The following is a 26609-nucleotide window of genomic DNA, read 5'->3' on the forward strand; positions in this document are numbered from 1 at the left end:
GGAACTTGGTGGAATGATGACAATCAATGGGACACTATAATACCAGAATATAAAATAGATAGAAATGACTGTGTAGGTCGTGCTGGAGTGGGAGTGGCACTATATGTGAAAGAAAACAAAGTAAAATATAGTAAAAATTTTAAATGAATCAAATTGTACCATGGAATTTCTATCCATAAAGATTCTGTGCATCAAGAAAAAGAGTATAGCAGTAGACTACTGATCACCTGACCAAGATGGTGATGGTGATTGTGAAATGCACAGGGAGATTAGAGACCCTACAAAAACAGACAACCCAATAATAATGGGGGATTTCAGCTATCCCCATATTGACTGGTTACATATCCCCTCAGGAAGGGATGAAGAGAGAAAGTTTTTAGACACCATTAACTGCTTCTTAGAGCAGCTAATCCTGGAACCCACAAGGGGAGAAGCAATTCTTGATTTAGTCCCAAGTGGAGCACAGGAGCTGATATAAGAGGTGAATATAGTTGAACCACTCAGTAATAGCAACCATAATATAATTAAATTTAATATCCATGTGTGGGGTGGGGGCGGGAATACCTGAGAAGCCCACCAGAGTAGCATTTGACTTCAGAAAGGGGAACTACATGAAAATGAGGAAGCTAGTTAATTTATGTCTAACAGAAACAGTCACAAGTGAAATGTCTGCAAGCGGCAAGAAAAAAATTGAAAACACTTCAATAGAGGCTCAAATTAAATGTATACTCCACTTTAAAAAACAGTAATAGTAAAACCAAAAAAGCTGCCATGGTTACAGCAGAGTAAAAGAGGCAGCTAGAGGCAAAAAGGCATCCTTTAAAAAATTGGAAGTCAGATCCTACTGATGAAGATAGAAAGGAGCATAAACTCTGGCAAGTCAAGTGTAAAAGTATAATTATATAGGCCAAAAAAGAATTTGAAGAGCAACTAGCAAAAGATTCAAACTAACATTAAAAGTGTTTAAGTACATCAGAAGCAGGAAGCCTGCCAAACCATCAGTGAGGCCACTGGATGATCAAGGTGCTAAAGGAGCACTCAAGGAAGACAAAGCTGTTGCAGAGAATTTTTTGCATTGTCATCACTACAGAGGATGTGAGGAGATTCCCACACTTGTGCCATTGTTTTTAGGTGACAAATCTGAGAACTGTCCCACACTGAGCTGTCAGTAGAGGAGATTTTGGAACAATTGATAAATTGAACAGTAATAAATACCCAGGACCAGATGGTATTCACCCAAGAGTTCTGAAGGAACTCAGTTTTGCAATTTCATATTTAACTGGTATATAACCTGTCATTTTAAGTCAGATTCTGTACCAGATGACTGGTGGATAGCTACTGTGATGCCAATTTTTAAAAAAGGCTCCAAACAACATCTGGGCAATTACAGGCTGGTAAGCCTAACTTCAGTACCAGGCAAATTGGTTGAAAGTACTGTAAAGAGCAGAATCACCAGACACACAGATGAACCCAATTTGTTGGGGAAGAATCAATATGACTTTTGTGAAGGGAAATCATGCCCCCTCAGTGTTTTAGAATTCTTTGAGGTGATCAATAAACATGAGGATAAGGGTGATCCAGTGGATGGGGTGTTCTTAAACTTTCAAAAGCCTTTTGAAATTGTCCCTCACCAAAGGTTCTTATCCAAAGTAAGGAGTAATGGGATAAGATGGAAGGTCCTCTCGTGGATCAGTAACTGGTAAAAAGACAGGAAACAAAGGTTAGGAATAAATTGGCTACTCCAGATGGCTATTGTTCCTAATCCTGAAAGATGTCCTAACCATAATGGGGAAGCCAGCCAATATTGCTACTTCCACCAACTTCAGCTATATCCTGAATATCCTTTGGGCTTGTCTCAGCTACAGGAATAACATCAGCACAGCTACGGTATTGCAGCTCTGCTACTATAGCACCATAGTATAGACAGTTGCTGCAGTGACAGAAGGGATTTTTCCATTCCTGTAGTTAATCCCTCTCTGCCTCCAAAGGGGTTAGCTGGGCTGACCAAAGAATTCTTCCATTGACCTAGTGGTATCTATATCGGGGCTTAGGTTGGCTTAACTATGTCTCAGAAGTATGAATTTTTAGCCCCCCTCTCCAATGTAGCCAGCTCTACATTTAGGAATAGACTATAGTAAAAAACAGGATTACCAGACACATAGATGAACACAGATTTGTTGGGGAAGAGTCAACATGAAGGGAAGCTTTCGTGAAGAGAAATTATCCCTGACCAATCTACTAAAATTCTTTGAGGGCGTCAAACAAACATGGGTAAACAGTGATCCAGTGTATTTGGATTATCAGTAAGCTTTTTACAAGGTCCCTCACCAATGGCTCTTAAGCAAGGTAGGCAGTCTTGGGATAAGAAGGATGGTCCTCTCATGGATCAATAACTGGTTAAAAGACTGGAAACAAAGGTTAGGAATAAGTGGTCAGTTTTCAGAATGGAGAAAGATAAATAGTGGTATCCCCCAGAGATCTGTACTGGGACCAGTGGTGTTCAACATATTCATGAATGTTTGGAAAAAGGGGTAAATAGTGAGGTGGCAAATTTGCAGACGATATAAAATTACTCAAGATAGTTGTCTAAAACAGACTGCAAAGAGTTACGAAGGGATCTCACAAAACTGGGTGACCGGGCAACAAAATGGCAGATGAAATTCAATGTTGATAAATGCAAGTAATGCTTATTGGAAAACATCCCAACTATACATACAAAGTGATGGGGTCTAAATTAGCTGTTACCACTCAAGGAAGAGACCTTGGAGTCACCTCGTTCTCTGAAAATATCCACTCAATGTGTAGCAGTAGTCAGAAAAGCTAACAAGGTTAGCAACCATTAAGAAAGGGATAAATAAGACAGAAAATACCATAATCCCACTATATTAATCCATGGTACACCCACACCATGGACTGCACACCATGCAGTTCTGGTCACTTCATCCCAAAAAAGATGTTGTAGAACTGGGAAAGGTACAGAGATGGGCAACAAATGTTTAAAGGTATGGAATAGCTTCCATCTGAGGAGAGATTAAAAGTCAACCTGTGGAACCCATTGCCAGGGAATGTTGTGAAGGCCAAAACTAGAAGGGGGTTCAAAAAAACATTAGATAAGTTCATGGAGGATAGGTCCATCAATGGCTATTGACCAAGATGGTCAAAGATGCAACCCCATGCTCTGAGTGTCCCTAAGCCTTTGACCGCCAGATGCTGGGACTGGATGACAGGGGATGGATCACATGATAATTAGCCTGTTCTTCAGCTCCACCGCCTCCTGCAAAGCTCCAGGCTCGGTCTTCAGCACCCAACTGTCACCTTAGACCTGAGGGCTGGGTCCCATCACCACCCCTGTGGCTGCAGGCTGGGGCTTTCTGCACTGGTGACCCCATCAAAAAGGGGTTGCAAACCACTTTCAGGTTTGACCCACACTTTGAGAACCGCTGGATTAGAGAAATACAAAACCTGCTATGTTTAGTGTGGCATTAGATTAACATGTTCATTGAAAGTCAAGATCTGGTTGGCATCTATTCAATCAGACTTCATGCACAATAATTTTATATTTAGAAGTAAGAGATAGACAACACCAATTCTAGAGTCTATTTAACATGCATACTGAAAAAAACGATTTGTGTATCAATCATTCGTTTCTGCAATATCAGCAAAATATTAATGCAATTTTTGATTAAAATTTCAGTTTAATTCAAATGTGATCAATGAATAAGTGGGAAAACAAGACTACATTTTTACTAATTCCAGTAGCAATTACTTTTTGTACAGCTAAATAAGTATTTCACAGGCCAATGCCTCTTAAAATATCACTGAAGATCAAAAAGAAAAGGAGTACTTGTGGCACCTTAGAGACTAACCAATTTATTTGAGCATAAGCTTTCGTGTAGCTCACAAAAGCTTATGCTCAAATAAATTGGTTAGTCTCTAAAGTGCCACAAGTACTCCTTTTTCTTTTTGCGAATACAGACTAACACGGCTGTTACTCTGAAACCTGTCATTATTGAAGATCAAGGATTACTGCCAATATGTTGACTTTTCTGTACTTCAGATGAACAAGCCCTGGTATTTCTTCAGTCTTTTTCTTACAGAATCCATGAGCTTCTTAATTTGGCTCCTTTCAGATTTAATGAAATATCAACTTTGATTATATCTGCAAAGTTGTATTCAATGGCCAGTGGCTCATATGCAAGGTTAATGGCATCATAGAATCATAGAAGGTTAGGGTTGGAAGGGACCTCAGGAGGTCATCTAGTCCAACCCCCTGCTTGAAGCAGGACCAATCCCCAATTTTTGCCCCAGGTCCCTAAATGGCCCCCTCAAGGATTGAACTTACAACCCTGGGTTTAGCAGGCCAATGCTCAAACCATCATGTTGCTTCTTGTTTATTTTTTGCAGCATGTGTGGCATTTCCCAGACAAATAAAAAAGGGCATCCCTGACCAAACAGCTTGTAATCAAAGAACCAGATTTTGGTAATTTCCTGCATGGGAGCACAATATCATGTGGGAGAGAGCCAGAGAACTCCTGTCTACACTTGTGCCTATGCACAAGGAGTTGGCCACAATCCCTTTGGAATATGCCACTAGTACGCAGGTCCTGCCTCCATGGGCATTATAGCTGTCTCCTGATATTAAGTTCAATACACTTTACATCCTTCCCACATTGTAGTTCCAGTACAGTTATAGATTTTTATACTGACAACACATTACTGCCTTGGAGTAATGGCTTTTCTTTGAACCCTAACCAATTATCAACATCCTTGTTGAATTGTGGACACCAGAACTAGACACAGAATTCCAGGAGCAGTCACACCAGTCCCAAATACCAAGATAAAATACCTGCTCCACTCCTACTTAAGAGTCCCCTGTTTAAACCTTCCAGGATCACATTAACGCTTTTGGCAACATCTTCATTATTTACCGCTCTCCCACTTTTTGTGTCATCTGCTATCTTTGTCAATGATGATTTTATGTCTTCTTCCAGCTCATTGATAAAGATGTTAGATAGTGTAAAGCCAAGAACTGCTTCTTGGGGAACCCACTGGAAACACATCCACTCAACGATGATTCCCCCATTTGCAATTATATTTTGAGACCTACAGTTTAGCCAAATTTTAATCCATTTAATGTGTGCTATGTTAATTTTATCTTCTAGGTTTTTTTAATCAAAATGTTTAAGGAACATTGTTAAATCCAAGAAACACCATGGCCTGGGGTTCAGCAGGTTTCACACTCATTGTTAGATAATTTGGAGTGAAGCAGGAAGGAAAGCAAAGACAATCCGACCAATAAATAATGAAGAAGCCCCTGCAAGTTTTACCCTAAATTTTGTACTTTCTTAATCCATGAAACATTTATAGCACTCCTCTCCAAAACGCTCTACTAGTTTTAGAAAAACAAACAAGGTAACCTTGAACAGTCTCAGAACATATCACCAAGAGGCTGAAGAAAAGGTTCCTAGCATGCATGGGGTACCCTTACATAGGTTAGGTTAAGTGGTTTTAGGTCTTTCCCAGCATTTCAGGGTAATTAGTATTACTAATCATGTTCCTTACAGTAGTAACTAAGGGCCAACCAAGAATGTGGCCCAATGGTGCCAGATGCTGTGCAAACACAAATTAATAGATGATGCCTGCCTCAAAGAGCTGAAAATCTAAACAAACATGGCAGACAGAGGATACAGGGAGGGGTAGAACACACAAGCAGCATGAACAATTTGATGGCAGCAAATGCCATATTAGTTACATGATATTTCATTGCTAGGAAGGAGGGAATCAGCTAAATGGAAAGAAATGGGAAGGGGAGTGAGGCAGGGTATAGAGGAAAAGGCAGACGTGGAGTGAAGCTGAGAAGAAGAGACTGTGAGGGAGAGGAAGGGTTGGAACAAACAACCATTCAGCACAGGACAGAGAAAGCCCAAACAAAAGTGTAGGAAGTTCTCAATGTCCAGCAGTCCCTGCTCAGGCTGCTTCTGCCCCTACCAGCTGGAGTCTCTGGCTGGCTCCTCTCTGCAGTCTTTCCTCAAGGGCCACATGGTTGGGGGCGGGGGGGGAAGGCATCACCTGGGTCCTAGTGCCCCCAACTTGTGGGGAGAGTCTCTCCCCTACTCAATTCTGTGTCCAGTGGGGTTGGTGGGAAGAGGTGGCTTTGGCTGGACTCTACTTTACAACCCGCAATGCAGCAGTCCTTACTTTGGCTGCTTCTACACTCCTCCTGCTGCTGGAGTATCTTGTTCTTACTAGTCTGTTGGCCTTAACTCCATTATAGATAGGGCCCTATCAAATGCATGGTTTGACATTACACCCCATATTTTTCTTATAAATATGGTTATGATATGAATATGGCATAACTAAGATACTTCATGCAAGATGGCTCATGTAAGTTATCATTGGAAAGGTTATGATTTACTGAATGTGATTATCCAATTTGTATGCACATATCATTTCTGTATCTAAAGTTAGGAATACTGACTATGTAACAATTGCAATTGTGTGTATATTTAGAAGGAATGCCCACCAGATAGTATGCGATCCTCCTGAATAACCCATTAGGAAGAAACAACAAGCTGTGAAGATACTAATCTCTCTCCTTCCTGAGAGGCATTTTGGGATGTAGCTGTGACACTACCCGGTCAGGTGGCCCTGTCACCTGATACAAAATACTACCTTGGTCACTGCTGGTACTTTTCCACTAAGGGAACGGGGATCAAACAAAGGATTCCTGCCTTAGGTAAATCCTTTTTAAGGGCTGGTAAGGGGGTTGATCTGGACTCTTCTCCATTGCCTACCCAAGGAGGACTGCTGAAAGAACCTGAAGGGATAAAGGAACTAACCTGAAGGGAAAGGCGGGGGGAGTCCAGACTGAGACAGGGGTCCAGTCTGTAGAAAGAAATAACTGGAACTCTGAGCTACAGAAACTCTGCATCCTGCCTAATTCAACATTTAGGGTGTGAAATTACATTTTGTAACCTGTTCCTTTAGTGAATCAATTGTGTGTTTTGTTTTATTTGCTTAGTAATCTGCTTTGTTCTGTTTGCTATCCCTTATAATCACTTAAAATCTGTCTTTTTGTAGTTAATAAACTAATTTCTTGTTTAAAACATAACTCAGTTTGTGCAATCCATATTTGAGGTGGGGCAAGAAGCTATGCATATCTCTCTTCACATTGAGGAAGAGGGTGGATTTTTATGACCTTAGGCTGCGCAGATTTTTCTATACAGTGCAAGACAATATATCTTCGGGTCTGCATGCAAAGGGAGGTGGGCACCTGAGTGCTGGGGCAAGTCCCTTAAGCTGAGTCTTCTCAGTGCTGATTTCAGTGTCTGTGTCTTTCTGCAGCTGGGTGTGGGCTAGAGGAGGCTGAAGAGCCTGGCTCAGCAAGACAGGATAAAAGGGGCACAGGCTGGTGGAATAGGCAGGCTCAGTGGCATCCCAGTACACCAGGTGGCACCTTAAAGGGGGGCAACCCATCACACACAGCCGTGAAAAAGATTCACAGACTGTGAAATCTGGTCTACCCCATGAAATCTGTCTATTGTAGGGGGTTTTCAGTATTGCCACCCTTTCTTCTGCATTGCCTTCAGAGCTGGGCAGCCAGAAAGCAGCAGCTGCTGGCTGGGTGCCCAGCTTTGAAGGCACTGCCCTGGCTGCCTAGCTCTGAAGGCACTGCCACCTCCAGCAGCAACCCAGAAGTAAGGGTGGCATGGTATGGTATTGCCACCCTTCCTTCACAGCAGCTGCTGGCGGCAGTGCTGCCTTCAGAGCTGGGTGTCTGGCCAACAGCCGCTGCTTTCCGACCACCCAGCTCTGAAGGCAGCGCAGAAGTAAGGATGGCAATACTGCGACCTCCTTATAATAGGGTGTGGGGATCGTAAGGCTATCTTCTTTTGGGTCAGGACCCATACTGTTACACCACCATGAAATTTAAGATTTTAATATCTAAAACTGTGAAATTTAAAAACAATGAGGAGTCCTTGTGGCACCTTAGAGACTAACACATTTATTTGGGCATAAGATTTTGTGGGATATAACCCACTTTATCAGATGCATGGAGTGGAAAATACAGTAAGCAGGAATAAATATACAGCACATGAAAAGATGGGAGTTGCCTTACCAAGTGGGGGGGTCAGTGCTAACGAAGCCAATTCAATTAGGGTGGATGTGGCCCATTGACAAGAAGGGGTGAATATCAACAGAGAAGTGCTAACGAGGCCAATTCAATCAAAGTGGATTTCACCCATTCTCAGCAGTTGACAAGAAGGTGTGAGTATCAACAGAGGGAAATTATTTTTTGTAGTGATCCAGCTATGCCCAGTCTTTATTCAGGCCTAATTTGATAGTATCAAGTTTGCAAATTAATTCCAGTTCTGCAATTTCTTGTTGAAGTCTGTTTTTTTGTTGAAGAATGGAGAGTTTTAAGCCTGTTATTGAGCGTCCAGGGAGATTGAAGTGCTCTCCTACTGGTTTTTGAATGTTACAATTCTTGATGTCTGATTTGTGTCCATTTATTATTTTGTGTAGAGACTGTCCGGTTTGGCTAATGTACATAGCAAGGGGCATTGATGGCACATGATGACATATATCACAGTAGGTAGCTGTGCAGGTGAATGACCCCTTGATGGCGTGGCTGATGTGGTTGGGTCCTATGATGGTGTCTCTTGAATAGATATGCGGACAGAGTTGGTCTGTAAGTGTAAGAGATCATCCTTCAGGGTAGGTTGTAGATCCTTGATCATCCCTGAAGGACGATCCCTCACTCTCACAGACCTTGGGAGACAGGCCAGTTCTTGCTTACAGACAGCCCCCCCAACCTGTAGCAAATACTCACCACACAACAGAAACGCTAACCCAGGAACCAACCCCTACAACAAACCCCATCGTCAACTCCGTCCGCATATCTACTCAAGGGGCTATTATGACTCACTTCTTGACCAGCATGGCCTCCTTCAGAGTTCAGTGATATGTAAATATAAATAGTTCTCTTAAAAGTATACTCTGTGCCTACAAAATAAATCTACATACTTTTAATCATGCTAATTCCATTTGTTTCAAGATCAAGAGGACATGATTTTCAGTGGCTTTTAATCATTGAATATATTTACTTTGACTGAATTTAATGTTTATTAGAGCCAACAACTCCTTCATTATTATCTATAATTCACAGACATTCTCTGCAGTGCTTTCAGTCAAGAACCAGAATAATATAACATAAAGGGGATATATGTGGATTATAGATTCACAGACCGTTTACTAGATTTACTTGTAAATGAAGCAACTGAAGCAGAAACAAATTAGATTTCAGAACATATCACACTGTCATTATATAATTATACTTAGATGTTTCACCTTTCCAATGTAATATTTTCATATTCAAGTTAGCTTCAGTCTGCATAACAGGTCTCTTTCTCTCCTCACTGATACCAGTGCAAATAGGAGTATTCCATCAAAATACATGGAGTTTACCAATGTAAGTTCTCCATATAAATGTGGAATTGGTCCCTTCACATTGTAGTCAAAAACACTTACTGAAAAAATATACTCCTGTCCATACAAGAATTTATTAGTTGGGAGGAAAAAAAATGTTTCTTAGATACTAGCTGGTGTTTAAATTGTAAGCTGTGTACATGTTACGAAATTCAGCAAAGGCCTGATTAAGTGCCCATTGAAATGCTATTGGATCAAATCCTATAAGATATTGCTTACTGAAAAGTGGTTTGCAAAGTCTAAATTATAGCAGAGGGATCTTCCCTCTTTAAAGGAGAAATTCCCAACCCTGCAAATTATAAAGTCTATGTTTTGTTTTTAAGATGTTAAATGAGATTTCAACAGACCTTCTCCATTATGAGCTTTCTTAGGGACAGTTTTGGCTATCTGGGATGTAAGTCTGCCTGGGCCCTTCTTAAGAAACTGGGGATTCTTCATAGAGGGCTCCCAAAAACTTTGGATGGACTCAACTTACTCTGTATTGTTCAAATGTCCCAGCAGTTTTGAACTCTGAACTAAAGATTCATTTGTGTCTTATTACATGGTCAATATCATTCTCTCTTGCAAACCACAAACTAGATCATAGAATTCTGGTCTCAAATATTGAATCTTGCTGTAGAAAATGGAGTAAATTATAATGAATGTCATTATTGGTGGTGTCATTAACCCAAAAAGTTTTTGTGTTATCCTGTGATACATAAATAAAGGTAGAGAGAATGGGTAAATTTTTTCAGAAGTGCTTACGTCCATTTTCAAAAATGACAGCACTTAGGAGCTTAAGGCCAGTTCTATATTATTAACTTACATCGGTATAATTAAGTTACTCAGGGATGTGAAAAATCCACACCGAATGATGCAGTTATACTGACCTGACTCCTGGTGTAGACAGTGCTATATCTGTGGGAGAGTTTCTCCCATCAACAGAGCTACCATCTCTCGCAGAGGTGGATTAACTGCATCGACAGGAGAAGCTCTCCCATTGGCATAGTAACATCTTCATTAAAGTGCTACAGTGGCACTGGTGCAGCTTTTTAAGTGTAGACCTACCCTAAGGCTCACTGAAAGTCAATGGGATTTAGGCTCCTAAGTCACTTTTGAAAATGGGATTTAGATACTTTTGGAAATCGTATCCCAGCATGACAGAAGACATAAGAGAAGGAGAAAAGGGGGGGAAATGTAAACAAACAAAAAAGATAATGGGGAAGAGCTGGGTATAAAACCAGGCTTATGCATTGTTCTTTGATCGCAAGTTCTGACTTATCACTTAAAGCTATGAGTTTCTAATTAGGGCTCCTGAAATAAAGAATGCAGGACAGAAATATGAAAAACAAATGGCATCAGTTAGAGGTGCTGCAATATCTTTCATAAGCTGTTATTTCAGCAATTTTTTTATTTCTCTCCTTTGTGATGGATCTTTTAAAGAAACAGTTCTTATAAAACTATTGCGTTGAATTGATTAAAATTTCCACTTTGTATAGATGGCTTCAAAGAAAGCAATGCCTTATAATTTCCTGGGCTGGAGACCACAGGGAGTTCTGTTTTCCACACAGTAGGGGACAGACAAAACTAAACAGCCCAAATCTTTTCAATATCTTCTCATATGGAAGCCTTTTGTGCCACAATCACTCTTGCTGCCTGTCTTTGGACCCATTCTGCTATATCTTTTTGAAAAGGGGAGGGTCCAAACGAGTCCATACCATCTATTTGTTTAGTGACATTAATTATAACAGTCTCTTTGTTTCCTCTTTCATTCTTTATGCATCTTGACTTTTTTTTTTTTTTTAACACTGTCACATATTTAGCAGATTTTTTCCATTAAGCTATCCACAGTGACTCCACAGGGCTATTTCCTGAGTGACTAGACTTGATTTAGAATCAAGCAATGCTTAGGAGTAGTTGAAATTATTTCTCCTCTTGTGCATTACCTTGTGTTTCTTAACAATGCATGCATTAATTAGATACAACAACACCCTGAGGGAAATGACAGACAGGGTCATTTTTACTTTTGTCATTGTTATTTTTAATAACAGTCACGGACCAGTCACAGGCAATAAACAAAAATTCACGGAAGCTGTGACCTGTCCATGACTTTTGGTGCTGCGGCTCCATGGTTTCCCCTGCCACCGTGGCTGGGAGCTACAGGGTTCTCTCCCTCCCCCCCCCTCGTGAGGCTGTCTTCAGTTGCTGGAACCCTGAGGCCGGCCCCCTGAGGAAGCTATCCCTGGTCACAGGAACCCTGCAGGGAGACCCTGAGGAGGCTGTCGCCTGTTGCTGGAACCCTGCCAGGGCCCTGCTGGCTGCCAGCTCCAGTCCTGCAGCTCCAGGGATGGAAGCAGAAAATGTCACGGAGGTCTCTGGAAATCACGGATTCAGTGACTTCCATGACCTCCATTACATAAACATAGCCTTAACCATGATCCATTGGAGATATATACCATTGCACCAAGAGGGAGTGAATGATGATCTGTGAATAAGATTAGTCATTTAAATCTTTCTATGGTCAGCAATAGATTCCTGAGAAAAATGTAACTGGATCCCATGCTGGGAATTCTAAAAAAATATGATACTTGAACTACAACTGACAGATACAGACTATTCTTCTTCCATTCAAGTGGTGAAGTCAATGATGCTTTCACAAGTGGGCGGACAGGTCCCAGCTTCAGCTCCCATTAGGATGGATCCATCACAGAGGATTTTAGCTCAGAGAGGGGGGGAAAAGAGAAGATTAAATGAAGAGGTATGTTTGAAAAGTAGGTGGTAAGTTTGTGCAGTAGCTAAAGTCAATATTTATTAGAGTCTTCCTTCATGCTTTACCCAGGTGAAGAGGTTCAAGGTTCTGGTATGAAACATGATGATGGCTTCTTGGCAAATCTGTTACCATGATCACATAACTGAATATATATATAGTGTCGGTGTTGAAACTAGAAACGTGGGATTGACATTATAGTTCTGTTTCATAAGCATGTGTCAGTGCTGCTCAGTCCAGATTCCTTATTAATTCTAACATCCAAACAGCAGCCTCTGACAGCAGCAGTGGAGACTAATAAAATAAAAGAGAAGCAAAACAAAGCTCTGTTTATCTAATCCATCTGTCTAGGTATTTAAAATTCTCCCATCATTGAGACATCTAAGTTCAAGTTATAGACCATATTATAGAGGAATTCATATATCAAGAAAAAATAGATCACAGCTTTATGTATAAAATGTGATTAATCATAAAAACAAACATGATTACCCATAAATGAAAGGAAACAAGGTCAAATGCATCTGGCTTCTTATGCAAAATTAGCTTTGTTGTAAACTACATGGGGATTTCTTCATGCCTTTTCATGAAAGTGCGTGGAAGGAAGGGCCACAAGAAAGAGTTCCCAAAATCCAAAAGGAATCCACAAATGATGCTTTTCAAAAACAAAGCTTTTACAGAAACTGCAGTTAAATCAGCACAGACAGCAACAGCTGTAGATGCTTCAGAAAACAGAAGATTTAGAAGCCAGTGACATTGAAGAATGTGCTACCTATACTATGCTGCAAATGCAAATGTAAAGTGTTGATTCATTTCCTTAAACCAAAATGAAACAAAAACCCCTCTTAAAGATTGTGGAATTTGTGTGTCAATACTGAGCTCCTCAGTTTCCCCTTCTGTGAAACGGGTGTGATAAATATTTCCCTTCTTCTGTGAAGTGCTTTAAGATCCATGAATGAAAAGCACTATGCACCTTTTCCCTTACTAATTAACATATTATTACACCTATAACATTGTTATGTCAGGAAGAACATTACTGCAACTTACTCCAACTGATCAAAAATTTAAGACTTCCCTTTCACTTATAGAGGGAAGTGTGAATTTTTATCCTGCCTAACAGCATGACCTTCGATGGATTTTTTAGGCTTGATCTTTAAGACTAAGAAATACATTCAAGCTTTCAATTGAGAGGGATGCTATTGGGCAAATGATGGTAAACTACTGAGCTAGAGCCCCCAAGCTTTGAGATGCTTGTTCACAATTCTGGTGACAGTGGCTGAACATTGCCCGAAAGCAACCTTGTTTTTTCCTCATGTGTAGTTCCTGTCATGAGATCAAAACTCAGATCCATCATGCAATAGTAACATGCCGATCCCCGAGGCTGTACCATTTAATCTGAAATCAAGTCTTACAATCTACATGTGAAAAAAAGTGTCGTTTCTGAGAGGCTAAGGAAAAAAAATCAATCACATAGATCCACTAGTAGGACAGCTGGTCACAGACTGGGAGCTTAAAATGAAATTATTTTTCCATGGATACACAATAAGAATTCATAAGGTTACATTTTCAAAGCAGTGTGTGGGAGGTGCATTTCATACACAAAATGTAGCTAGTAATGAGATTTTTGTTCAAACCACCCACACATTGCTTGGCAACGCTAGAGTCCAATTGACAACATACTGAGCCTGATTCTCCTCTTACTTAAACAGATGTAAGTCAGCAGTAACTCAGTTGCCACAGTGGATTGACACCAGCATACCACCTGTTTAAATGAGAGGCTAATAAAGCCACTCTCCGAGAATACTCATTTTAGGAGTGATGTCAATCATTCCAACCTCAGATGGTTTGAAAAGATACACACTGGTTCTTTCAGGGGTTGCATTCTCTCCCCAAATAAATTTTTATTTGTAGATTTTTGTAGCATAGAAATGTTTTAAAGACAGTCTGAACTGTGTATGGGCATTAGTTTTACAGATTCCTTTCTGCTTTTAGAGTAAATTTCATTAATCTTCACATTTTTTAAAAAAGCATTTCCCTTCCTCAATTCTTCTCTTAACAGTATTTCATAAACTGTCACTTTTAGTATAGACAGCTCACCATTAAACACAACAAGATATGACTTTGACTTATTAATTCAGCAATAACTTTTGGATTATATAGTGTGCTGCAACAGGAACACGACAGCATTTAACCATTGGAACAATTTAGCAAGGGTTATGCTGAATTCTCCATCAGTGGCAATTTTTTAAAATCAAGATTAGATATATATTTTAAGAAATGCTGTAGGAATTACTTTGGGGTCCGTATTACATAGAAGATCAGAAGGCACCATTGTGATCATCCAGTCTGGTCTTAGAATCTAGGATATGAAGATCTTTTTACTCCTGATAAGACAACTCATATTACTCTTCTATACTTCCACTAGACTGAGACTGGACCAGTAGTTTAAATTATACAGTATGTGGGGTGAAAAGCCTACTTTCACTACAACTCTCTTGCTTTATGTTCAGTATGGAAATCTAAGACATGGGGCCATGTCCTTCTGCTCTGGACTACACAGTCATTCCTCAAGAAACTATTGCAAGATATTCGTTATCACTCATTCTCTAATCGCCCCTTACTGGGGAAGAGAATTTAGAAGCTGCTAGTTAATTGATAACAGTAGCATCTACTATCCCCCATTTGTTAGTTCCTAAAGCAATCAAACTTCAAATCAGAATATGATACAGACACAGTGTTAGTCTATTGATCTCCTCAGAAAAATTGAAAAGAGATCAGACATCTGTCCTGACATACTTATTTCCTGTTATTTCTGTTAGTGGCCTCCAGAACAGTTGTTCATGAGGTGCTGCTAAGTCAACTACAAGACCTGGCCTGGTGGAATGCCTGGTCATTTTAAAATGACTACACTCCTTCAGAGCTGGCCAGAAAAGAATTTCCATTTTGTGGGAAATTCTGGGTTGTTGACATTTTATAGAATCATAGAAATGTGGGGCTGGAAGGACCCTCAAGAGATCATCTAGTCCAGCCCTCTGCACTGAGACAGGACCAAGTATACCAGACAGGTGTTTAAAAACTTCCAATAACAGGAACTCCACAACTCCCCTTGGAAGCCTATTCCACTGCTTAACTAATATTTCTTTTGTTTCATTTCACATCAGAACAAAATGTTAACACTACAAATTTCTGATGAAAGAAAACACTCTGTTTTAGTGTCCACCTGCCAGCTGGCCCGGCAGCCAAGGAGCCTGATGGCTAGCTAAAGATCTTGGCAGTCAGGGGGCAAACCAGTGAGGAAGTCAGGTAATCTGCCTGCCCACCAGCCAGGCAGCCAGATAGCCTGCCTGGTTTCCATGAAAAGTTTTGACAGAATCTGCATATTCCCACAATATGTTTCTATTCCATTGAATCATCATTTTCTAATGGAAAACTATTCCATTGCAAATTTTTCAACCAACTCTCCAAGCATTCCTTTCAAAGAGATCCCAAAAGATTGTGATTGACCATCACCACAGGCTCTCATTTGGATTGACTGGTAGGTAAAAGAATTTTAAGGACCTGGTGGATTTATGCATCTTTGATTAAACAAAATTTCCTACAGATAATTCCCTGCAGCTGATGTTAAATCCACAAAACATACATGAGGGTTTGGTGGAGGCTTAAGACACAAGATGAAGTAATTTAAGAAAACTAATTAAAAATGTAGACATACTAAAAGGAGAACATAAATGGAAGTGCACCACCTCTCTGAAAACTACCTTTGTGGAAGTTACCTTGAGGAAAATCTGTTTATAATCACTCAGAATTCAGATAAACCATACTTAGCTTACACACACACACACACACACACACACACACACACAAACACCACCTCCACAAAAAACAAAAACACTTTTTGACAACTGTCAGCCCTGCAAACACTGTTTGGGATCTGAAATTCAAGTTGTATTCTTTCTGGTCCAACAATAATAAAGTATAATCCTTTAAAAATCTGACCTCAGACATACCTGTGAAACCTCCATTGTCTTCTCTGGGTTGCAAAGTTGCAGCTTATAGCAGAATTAGGCCCACAGTTAGAATTTAGTTCATGTAATTATATGTAATGCTCTCTCTCCTGGAGCAATACTACATCTGTATTTCTAACAGAAGGAAAACATTTGTCACTCTCATAGATATTACCCTGACTACAAACAAAATATACATGTGTTGAATAAAATAGTACTATTTTGTAGTTATTTTTCCAGAGTAGAGCTTCATTTTAAGCTTGAGAGACCACTAAAGGAAACCTGAAATCTCAATCTAGTTCACTTATCTTAATATTCCAGCAGACGACTTGCTTCTGCATTTATTTCAATGCAAACAGGTTTAGTCTTAAATTGTTTGTATGTTTTTTTCACATACTTACAACTCAGTCTTAAAAGACACTTACACATTACTATCTGAGCGCATGAATAGTGCTATTGAAATAAATAGAACTACTTGCATACATAAGTGCTTACAGAATCAGGGACATAGCCCATAATCACCTTCTTCCTAACAAACCTACTCATTGTATAGATAGGAATCATTCCCAGCATGTGCCTCTACTTACTAGTGGCCCTTTAAATTCTAGAGGGAAGCTGCTTCTTTCACTTAGAAAGTAATCATTTTGCAAGCTACCATGAACTTCTGTGCAAAGCAGCATCTTTTTCTCTTTGTAAGAAGTGTGGAGGCCCTATTCATTGTCCTTATCTTTCCTTATTAGGTTTCTCTGGGCTTTTATGTTATGTTTTACCTGTTTAAGAAAGTTTACTAGGCTTACCAGAACTTGGTATTTGTAAAGCCTAATGTCTGAACTGTGCATCTGATTTCACCTCAGATCATCTGTGGTGGCCCCTGAGTGGCTAATGGTTATCAGCTTGCAAATTGGCAACCAGATGATAGGCAATAAAACCAGAACCCTCCTCCCCCTTCTACCATTGCTCATCTCAAAATAATTATGTGGGGAAATGTTTCTAAAAGCATTTGTAGGTTTGCTAGTGGGAGAAAACAAAGGACATCTCTCCACAGGTTAATAATCTAGAGAGCTAGTAACTGAAAAGAATGCCTGCACTAATCTTGTTTCTCAGAATGCAGTGATGGCTAACAAACTAAATAATAGCTCAACATCAACCAGGCTCTCAGAGCCTGTGCCCTGATGAGCAAGGCCTTGTGGTTTCATTCTTTATTTGATTCTGTGCTTTTGATTTTGAGATGGGGTGACTTTTAATACTACAAAAGAGCTCTAACTAAAAATAACCATGCTCATGTGCTACCTTTTTTCTTTATATATCTAATCTATTGGGAAAGCAATGTGCTGTTGTGATTTGAGTAAAGAACTGAGGAGTCAGGAGATCTGGGTTATTTTTCCATTTCTGCCACTGAATTATTGTGACCTTTCATAAATACTTAACCTTCATACCACATTTTACCTATGTATAAAACAGATACAATAAGAGTTACCTAGGAAATACATAGGAATAACAGTCCATGAAGGTGTTACATAAGTGCCAAATAGCATTTACAAAATGAAATATTTGGCTATTAGAAGATCAACCAGAGCAAAAATAAATTAAATCAAGAACTTTCCCCTGTGCCAGGAATTCTTAAATACTGTTACAGTATTCGTCTATAAGGCTCAGTTAAAATATTTAGGCCTCCCCTGGTGTTAGGGGAGACATTGGCAGTGCAGTAGAATGCCTACGCCATTGCCAGTACTGGAATACTGATTATTATACCTATTGCCAAAAGCACCTGTAAGGCCTTTGTAGCAGCATTAGCATAACTCGGCCAGCCAGGAGAGGAGGGGGAGTGACCATGAGAATTGAGCATGATCCTGCACCATCTTGTTTTACTTCTTTCAAACTGCTGAAGTATGCGGTTTTGGAAAGACAGGAAGTCTATCTATATTTGACTTCTGGTGTGTGTGTGTGGGGGCCCAGGAGACTACAGTCTCTGCAAAACCACATCTCTATAACTAGCGGCTTGAAACTTCTTGCTTAACAAACTGCTTGCTCAGCAGTTATTGGTGATTGCCAAGCTATGTGACATTTTGAGCATAAAAAGGGAAAGAGGTCTGAGTGATTTGGATTTGACCTTCTGGACATCTCTTGAAATCCCCACAAATCCCCAGAGACATGCGGATAGCTGAACTTGAACTTTGTTGTTTGACCACTCAAGACCATGGGGAATTATTGTTTGGGAGCGTTCTAACCCTTTTGCATATTTGTGTGTGCTTGAGATCTAATAAAATAGTATGTTTGGATTGGGTTTCTGCCAATCTTTAATCAGACAGATGTGCTGTATCCCCCTTTGATTTGTTCCTGACACCACTTCGCAAAGAGTACAGTTACCCCGACCTTTGGGTTGAGAGCACCTCAGGTAACACTAGTACATACCATTTAAGAAGGTGCGTCAAGGGAATCATCACTTGCCCTATTCTCCTAAAAGGATTAATCTGTGTTTGGAAGTGTGGACGGGGCAGCCCCTCATTTTGTTCTTCTTCCTAGATCACTTGTACTTCAGACTCAGACTATATTCAGTACCTTACTGCACAGGTCTACTTTGGCTTAGACCCACATAAAATGATCAAGCAAGCAAGAAAAAATTTCTTTTAATTTTCACTGAGTAGAATCTGCCTACCTTGGAAGAGATTGTAGCTGCAGAATTTGAGAAATATTGCCCTCAATAAATGAACCTTAACAAGCAAAATATTTAAATGTAGTGGTAAGCAAAAATGCTATGCACCCATTTTCATTGTATCTGTGATACCTGAACTATCCTGATATCTGAACATTCTGAAATTTATTTTGTGTTAGCCAGATTCATAATAAATTGTTTGTATGCTGTTTGTGCTTGGAAAAAAAAACCCCAAGAAGTAATTTTCTTGTGTGATGCTAATTTTTGCAGTTTATTCTATAGATATTTAAATTCATGGCTGAATATTTTGTTTGACTATTAGCAAGTTTAAACTTCATAAACATTTAGTAAAAGTATGAGTGTATTAAAATGCAACAAGCTTTAGACAATTCTCTGAGGAAAATGCTAGAATTTTATAACACATTAATTTACAGAGCTCAAAGAAAAGACTTGCCAAGAGCATTACATTGAGCAGGTGAGAGTAATCAGATTAAAATTTTTGTCCTAAATGCTCGAAAACATAATGCTTGCCAGGTTTTTCTTCTATTATATTATGTGGACAAAATGAAAACTATATCATTCATAGTCATGCTTTGAAGCACACAGCCCATAACTTACTGACCTCCATGTAATCAGCTCTACAGACATGAGCCTAAGCATTAATCTAGATATTTTTTTAATATTGCTGTTCTTGGAACTGTTTCCTGCTAATTAAATGCCTGCAATCAAACACACTTACAGATGATTTTAGCAGGACCTTCTATGCATGTTCATACTCTCATTCTCTATATATACAGGGGCAGGGTATTTTCCACATATGCCCATGCTGCCCTTTTTCATAAGTGGTCCCACTGACATCAGTGGAGTACTTGCATAAGAGCCACAGAATTTATCTCTTAGGGCTTGTCTACACTACACAGCTTTTAGTGACATGGCCATGTCACTACAGAAGAGGATAAAGTATGGGCCAGATCAGATGAGAAACATTCACATAAAGGATCTGACACATCAGAAAAGGGCAGACAAATAAACAGTGACAAGTTTTTAAAGTGCTTGTACACAAATGCTAGAAGTCTAAATAATAAGATAGGTGAACTAGAGTGCCTCGTGTTAAAGGAGGATATTGATATAATAGGCATCGCAGAAACCTGGTGGAGTGAGGACAATCAAAACACAAAATATATTGTACAAGATACAATACAAAATATGTATTGTACAAAATATATCGGAAGGACAGAACAGGTCATGCAGGGGGGGAGGGAGTGGCACTATATGTGAAAGAAAATGTAGAATCAAATGAAATAAAAATCTTAAATGAATCCACATGTTCCATAGAATCTCTATGGATAGTAATTCCATGCTCTAAGAAGAATATAACAGTAGGGATCTATTATCGACCACCTGACCAGGACAGTGATAGTGACGATGAAATGCTAAGGGAGATTAGAGAGGCTATCAAAATAAAGAACTCAATAACAGTGGGGATTTCAATTATCCTCATATTGACTGGGTACATGTCACCTCAGAACGAAATGCAGAGACAAAATTTCTCGATACTTTAAATGACTGCTTCTTGGAGCAGCTGGTACAGGAACCCACAAGGGGAGAGGCAATTCTCGATCTAGTCCTGAGTGTAGCACAGGATCTGGTCCAAGAGGTAACTATAACAGGACCGCTTGGAAATAGTGACCATAATATAACAACATTTAACACCTCAACAGCCCAACACCGTGGCATTTAATTTCAGAAAGGGGAACTATGCAAAAATGAGGAGGTTAGTTAAACAGAAATTAAAAGGTACAGTGACGAAAGTCCAAGATGCATGGACACTTTTCAAAGACACCATAATAGAGGCTCAACTTAAATGTATACCTCAAATTAAAAAAAACACAGTAAAAGAACTAAAAAAGAGCCACCGTGGCTTAACAACCATGTAAAAGAAGCAGTGAGAGATGAAAAGGCATCTTTTAGAAAGTGGAAGTCAACTCCTGTCATGGGATAAGAGGGAAGATCCTTTCATGGATTGAGAACTGGTTAAAAGATAGGGAACAAAGGGTAGGAATAAATGGTAAATTTTCAGAATGGAGAGGGGTAACTAGTGATGTTCCCCAATGGGTCAGTCCTAGGACCAATCCTATTCAACTTATTATACATGATCTGGAGAAAGGGGTAAACAGTGAGGTGGCAAAGTTTGCAGATGATACTAAACTGCTCAAGATAGTTAAGTCCAAAGCAGACTGTGAAGAACTTCAAAAAGATCTCACAAAACTAAGTGATTGGGCAACAAAATGGCAAATGAAATTTAATGTGGATAAATGTAAAGTAATGCACATTGGAAAAAATAACCCCAACTATACATACAATATGATGGGGGCTAGTTTAGCTACAACTAATCAGGAGAAAGATCTTGGCGTCATCGTGGATAGTTCTCTGAAGACGTCCATGCAGTGTGCAGTGGCAGTCAAAAAAGCAAACGGGATGTTAGGAATCATTTAAAAAGGGATAGAGAATAAGACGGAGAATATCTTATTGCCCTTATATAAATCATGGTACGCCCACATCTTGAATACTGCAAACAGATGTGGTCCTCTCATCTCAAAAAAGATATACTGGCATTAGAAAAGGTTCAGAAAAGGGCAACTAAAATGATTAGGGGTTTGGAAGGGGTCCCATATGAAGAGAACTTAAAGAGGCTAGGACTTTTCAGCTTGGAAAAGAGGAGACTAAGGGGGGATATGATAAAGCTATATAAAATCATGAGTGGTGTGGAGAAAGTGAATAAGGAAAAGTTATTTAGTTGTTCCCATAATATAAGAACTAGGGGGCACCAATTGAAATTAATGGGCAGCAGGTTTAAAACAAATAAAAGGAAGTTCTTCACTCAGAGCACAGTCAACCTGTGGAACTCCTTGCCTGAGGAGGTTGTGAAGGCTAGGACTATAACAGGGTTTAAAAGAGAACTGGATAAATTCATGGAGGTTAAGTCCATTAATGGCTATTAGCCAGGTTGGGTAAGGAATGGTGTCCCTAGCCTCTGTTTGTCAGAGGGTGGAGATGGATGGCAGGAGACATCACTTGAGCATTACCTGTTAGATTCACTCCTTCTGGGGCACCTGGCATTGACCACTGATGGCAGACAGGATACTGGGCTGGATGGACCTTTGGTCTGACCCAGTATGGCCATTCTTATGTTCTTACAGCCGTGCCAGTAAAAGTCGTGCAGCGTAGCCACTGTTTGTCAGCTCTCCTGTTGACAAAAAACTTCCACCCCCAACAAGTGGTGTTTGTATTGTTGACAGGAGAGTGCTCCTCTCAACAACGCGCTGTTCACACTGGTCCTTGTCATGGCAAAACTTTTGTTTTTCGGGGGGGGGGGAAGAGGGGCTAGTTAACACACAAAAAAAGACTGAAAAGACAAAAGTTTTGTTGTTCAATTGCCAGCGTTGCATAGCCTTAGTCTGAAACTAATTTTCACACCCCATCAGTGTTTTGTACAATGAGAGTGTCAAGGTTCCTTCCGCACTCTGAACTCTAGGGTACAGATGTGGGGACCTGCATGAAAGACCCGCTAAGCTTATTCTTACCAGCTTAGGTTAAAACTTCCCCAAGGTACAAACTTTGCCTTGTCCTTGAACCCTATGCTGCCACCACCAAGCGTGTTAAACAAAGAACAGGGAAAGAGCCCACTTGGAGACGTCTTCCCTCAAAATATCCCCCCAAGCCTTACACCCCCTTTCCTGGGGAAGGCTTGATAAAAATCCTCACCAATTTGTACAGTTGAACACAGACCCAAACCCTTGGATCTTAAGAACAATGAAAAAGCAATCAGGTTCTTAAAAGAAGACTTTTAATTAAAGAAAAGGTAAAAGAATCACCTCTGTAAAATCAGGATGGTAAATACCTTACAGGGTAATCAGATTCAAAACATAGAGAAGCCCTCTAGGCAAAACCTTAAGTTACAAAAAGACACAAAAACAGGAATATACATTCCCTCCAGCACAGCTTATTTTACCATCCATTAAACAAAAGGAAATCTAACGCATATCTAGCTAGATTACTTACTAACTTACAGAAGTTCTGAGACTGCATTCCTGATCTGTTCCCAGCAAAAGCATCACACAGACAAAAAGACCCTTTGTTTCCTCCCCCCTTCCCGATTTGAAAGTATCTTGTCCCCTCATTGGTCATTTTGGGTCAGGTGCCAGCGAGGTTATCTTAGCTTCTTAACATTTTACAAGTGAAAGGGTTTTGCCTCTGGCCAGGAGGGATTTTATAGCACTGTATACAGAAAGGTGGTTACCCTTCCCTTTATTTTTATGACAGAGAGCTTATAATGTCTTCTTTATTTTGAACAGAGCCAGAAATCTATCTGTCTTTTTATTTGTTTTCAGGAGTCTCTGATACAACAATTAGGTAAATGCAACAAAATAAAATTACTCATGTGTGAGAGACAAATTTCAGCAACAAGACAAATGGGGGTGCTAAATGTACAGAAAAGAATAAATATAAAGCACTATGGCTGAGAAAGAAAAAGTTAATTCCTCTGTGATGGAGCAACATCAGATTGTGTATTTTTTTTAAAATGCACCACTGATCACAAATATTGAAAAATTCACCTACACATATGAAAAAGGCTTGTAATAAAAAGATTAACAGTCTAGAACATAAAAAGCTATCTGAAGGTACAAATTCTACTTTTTCCACTATATTAAATTTAAACCCCATTGCCTCATACCCAAAACCTTACACAAATCCAATCTGCCTTACATTTCTGCCCTTGTTTCGTATCACACGCCAGACATGTTATTAGGAACACAGTCCAAATGTCAAGCTAAAATGAGTGAAATCAATGTAAAACAACAACTACTAAATATAAAGCTCAATAAAGTCTCATTCCACAAGGAAATCCTATATTGAAGATAAAATCAATCAAAACTAAGCAAAAATGGTAATTTGGTTATAACTTTTGATCAAATTAGTACTACGGATACATATTCAACCTCAGGTATTTTATAATCCTGTTCACTTCGAATTTCATATCCTGTGTATTTTATATGCATTTTTTCTTAAATACGTTACTTCTCTTTATTCCAATTGTCTCTGAGAATTTTTATTTTCTAAATTAGACTTGTACAAAATGTTGCCTCCAGACTCTCTTTGAGAGTACAATATATATCTTCTGACTGTCACATTTTCTACTGGGAGAGTTAGAAATCGGTTTTAGCAGCAGCCCTCTTACTAATGTCAAAAATTCCATTGCTAGAGTATGACAAGCCTTCTCACCATTCCCTACCTGAAAAGTGACTCAGGGTCAAATGCCATCTCTCTGTGAATTAAATTTCTGTTTTCAGTAGTCCAGATGTCGATTTCAGTTTGCAACCTGTATTGAGGAGAATTATTTTGTTTCCTGAGTAGGCAATACACTACCTTAGTCTTTTGTTAGACTTTTTCAGCCTTAGAACATTCTACTTTCTACACTGAACATGTTTTGTTGGCAATGCTTTTCTTCTTAGATTACTGTAGCTGCAGCTATGGATATAATATGGGATTATGAGACTTCTATACTCAAACATCTCCCAAAACCATTTTGCAGATTATGTAAGACCAATAAAACATTGCTTCCAGCTTCCCTTTTAGAGCCCGGTCAAGGCTCCTGCCTTTGCTGGTGTCAGGGGCATCCATGTTGCAAGTGGTTTGCTAGTATAATATTCTGGTATTCCTATACTGGTAAAGTGCTCTTACTTTAGACCTGACCTAGTACTATACCTAGAACTAGATTGCCCCATAAACAGCTTTTTTCTGGCTGCAAACCACAACACAGGCTCCTGCGTTCAGAAGTACACTGATTCTTCCCCATACTAGACAGCATTATATGAAACGTATGTTTATGCTGAAATAATTGGGTCCCAATATTTACTTCAAAAGATTATTTCATGATGACTTAATCATGAGGATAATATTTTACAAATACTACCTACCACAAATGTAGACCAAACATACACAAAGGAAAGGAAGTGTATTCTAGTTGGGTGACTACTAGAAAACATTTTCTGCTACTATTTGAATTTTTAAACATCTTATGTCTGTTCACACCCCTTTCCTGTTCTGTTTAGGCTTTTATACTGCATCTATCACTGTTATAGCTGAGCAAATGAGATGACCAAGGTATTATAGGCCTGTCAGTCTGACGCTGATCCCAGGTAAGATAATTCAGTGGATGATATGGGACTCAATTAATAAATAATTCAAGGAGGGTAATATAATTAATGCCAATCATCATGGGTTTATGGAAAACAGATCCTGTCAAATTTACCTGCTTTTAATTTTTTGAGATTAACAGTTTAGTTGACAAAGATAGTAGTGCTAATGTAATATAATTACATGTTTATAAGATGTTGGCTTCGTACCACATGACATTTTTATCAACAAACTAGAACAATCCAGAATCACCATGGCACATGTTAAATTAATTAAAAGCTGGCTAACTGATAGGTCTCAAATGTAATTATCAACAGGGAATCACAATGGAGCAGGTGTGTTTCTAGTGGGTCCCTCAGGGATCTGTTCTTGGTCCTATGCGATGTAATATTTTTATCTATGACCTGTAAGAAAACCTACAATCATCATGACAGTTTGTAGAGGACACAAAAATTAGGAGAGGGGTGAATAATGAAGAGGACAGGTCACTGATATAGAGTGATGTGGATCGCTTGGTAAACTGGGTACAAGCAATAGTGAGAGACTCAACAAGCTGAATCTATGTAGTTTAATAAAGAGATGGTTAGTGGGTGATTTGATTACAGTCTGCAAATACCCACCTCAGGAACAAATATTTGATTTGGGCTCTTCAATCTAACAGAGAAAGGTATAACGTGATCCAAGGGCTGGAAATTGAAGCAAGGGAAATTCAGACTGGAAATAAGGTGTAAATTATTAAGTGAGGGTAACTGACCATTGGAACACTTTACCAAAGTTGTGGTGGAGTCTCCATCACTGGCCATTTTAAAATCAAGATGGGATTTTTTTTTATAAAAGCTCTGTTCTAGGAATTATTTTTGGGAAGCTCTGTGGCCTGGGTTATATAGGAGTTCAGACTGGACAATCACAGTGCTCCCTTCTGACCTTGGAACCTGTGAATCTATAAACCAATACATTTACTGGGTGAGATTTTTCAAAAGCTCCTGAATTCCTTGAGAGAATAAGTCCCATTGTTTTTCCATGGGATTTATTCATCTAAATCTCTCAGGTGGAGCTGCTTTGGAAATATTTTTTTTTCTTGTGAAACAATTTTTGTTTTCAGTTAAATTATTCTTCAGAAATGGTTCTGCAAAAAATTCCATTTAGTTGGAAAGCCATTTTCCATTGAAAAGGTATTCTGAATGGGCAATTTCAATCAATTCTACACTTAAGTGCTTTTGATAATCCCACCTGTTGTCTCTGAAGCTAGAATACAACTTTGTGTTCTAGCATTCTATTCCAGATCACTCCTGCTGTTAGACAGTCAGTTTAACCATTGCTAAATAACTACTGTAATTTGGGAAAGAAACACTTTGGTGTAGAGCTATTAAGCTCTAGCAAAAACAATAATATTCTTTAGTACATGTAAAATATCTTCCTCCAGTATTATTTTATCTTGCTGATTCCATGTTTCCTATTTACTTTACCTTAAAGTCCTTCTTGCTGCAGTTACTTAACCTCCACTGTCACCTAGCGGCCAGAG

This window comes from Chelonia mydas, chromosome 2, assembly GCF_015237465.2.
Source record: "Chelonia mydas isolate rCheMyd1 chromosome 2, rCheMyd1.pri.v2, whole genome shotgun sequence".
Lineage (NCBI taxonomy): Eukaryota > Metazoa > Chordata > Testudines > Cheloniidae > Chelonia > Chelonia mydas.